Source organism: Camellia sinensis, chromosome 11 (assembly GCF_055761805.1).
Source record: "Camellia sinensis isolate YWXY chromosome 11, ASM5576180v1, whole genome shotgun sequence".
Lineage (NCBI taxonomy): Eukaryota > Viridiplantae > Streptophyta > Magnoliopsida > Ericales > Theaceae > Camellia > Camellia sinensis.
Genome location: NC_138971.1, coordinates 126,317,471 through 126,319,115, shown reverse-complemented (window position 1 = coordinate 126,319,115; position 1,645 = coordinate 126,317,471). Strand labels below are relative to the sequence as shown.

Sequence of the window (1,645 nt, the reverse complement as noted above, 5' to 3'; positions counted from 1 at the left end):
TATTTTTCTGCAGATTGGCTGGATCTTGAATATGAGTATCGAATGACTTGATCTTTTAACTATGGCTGGTTCTTGATTTTTTTTACTATAACTTGGTTGGGGATGGTTTTGTGACTGTAACATGTACCAAAATCTCTCTCTGTTTTTTTTTTTTTTTTTTGGGTCTTATATGCAATTATCTATCATCATTTTTTATAGTTTATGCTGAATCTCATGATTCTCGATTTGATTTGATTCACAATTCCACTATTAGCATTTTGATTGTTGAATTGACAACTATGATACAATATAACTGGGACTACTGATACACTTGTGGACGCAAGAATAGCTGGCATCAACGTTATCTTTGGAAGGTGAGCTATCTTGGTTATAATTCTGTTCTTTGATTATTGTATCTCCTATCGTCAGCAGGTCTTAATTTTTTGTGCTTTGAATCACTTGGGAGATAGGCAAGGGGAGTCCTACGATTCTATTTGTAAGTCAAATGCTCATTGATGTTGTTCCAAACAAACTGAGTGCTTACTGTGCAAAATGTGAGCTCTATCTTTCATGCATTTTTCTTTCTTACTTTTATAGCTGACCATCCTGATTGTTCTTTTTGACTATGATATTTATTCTAGCTTCTTGGGTTTGATCTACACTAACTACCGTGCAACTTAAATCAAACTTATGTTGGGATGATACAAACTTATTTTTTTCTAAATTTGTGCTTTGTAATATATTTAAAGCATATTGGTTTCTTTTTATGTTTGAGGGTGCCTTTACCAAAGAGATGTTCCCACAGGCTATGGAAGAAAAAAAAAGTTAAGAAAGAACCATGACCAACTGCATACACTAAAAAATGCAGGGCTTTGAATCTTCAATCCATCTTAATGCACTCATGACCATCAAGCATTGGTGGCTGTTATATCTGTAAAGTTCTGTATGTGCTGTCAAACTTTTGTTTGTCCCTTGGTCATATTATATTGAACAAGATTTCTATTTGTGTAATTTAACATATTGCTCATAATTTCTTTTCTTCGTAGGTAGCTCTACTAGCTGATCGAAATAGTACAATATCGTGTTACTGGAGTAGCTTCTTACGGTGTCTACTTTTCTTCATATGAAGTGCCTTTTTAGCATAGGATGATTATGTGGTGGATCTTCCTGGGATTGCAAAGTTACGATTCCCATCATTTATATTTTTTCATTAATTGGTGTTTTGAAACTATTCACCATTTTGGGTGATTATATGGACTGTTGTCGCCTGCGATGTAACATATTATTTCACTGATGGTGAATGTGTAATCTATAATTTCAATATTTAATTTTGATTAAATTTTTAATTCAAATGTTAAGACTCATGCCATTAATCATGGGTCACTGGCACCACCGCTGGCAGCCGATTGGTGACCACAGTTGCCAAACCCAAATGATCTTTAACTCTTTGCAATGTGAGTGTTTTGAACCTCGACCCATTTCTCCTTTTGCTATCACTGTTTTTGGTGATGCTGCTTCTTGGCTACATTTATTGTCCTCAAGAAATAAGAGTTGGTTTAGGGCTAGAAGTAACAGTAACGTAATTTTTCAACCCTTCTTTAATAAATAAATCTTTCAGAAGTATTTAAAAATTAATTATTCAATAACAAACTTGTTTAGAAAAAAT

At 33.6% G+C, this 1,645-nt stretch overlaps 1 long non-coding RNA gene across 2 annotated transcripts; it reads left to right on the top strand.

Annotated features, from left to right (window-relative positions):
- The first annotated feature begins 216 nt into the window (after positions 1-216).
- On the top strand, positions 217-1,165 carry LOC114262369 (uncharacterized). 2 transcript variants are annotated; one of them, XR_014344501.1, is made up of 4 exons: positions 217-353; positions 450-533; positions 848-922; positions 1,026-1,165. It is a non-coding gene; the product is annotated as an uncharacterized LOC114262369 (long non-coding RNA). The 2 variants fall into 2 exon arrangements; XR_014344500.1 differs by lacking the exon at positions 1,026-1,165 and having other exon boundaries at positions 785-905.
- The last annotated feature ends 480 nt before the right edge of the window (positions 1,166-1,645 follow it).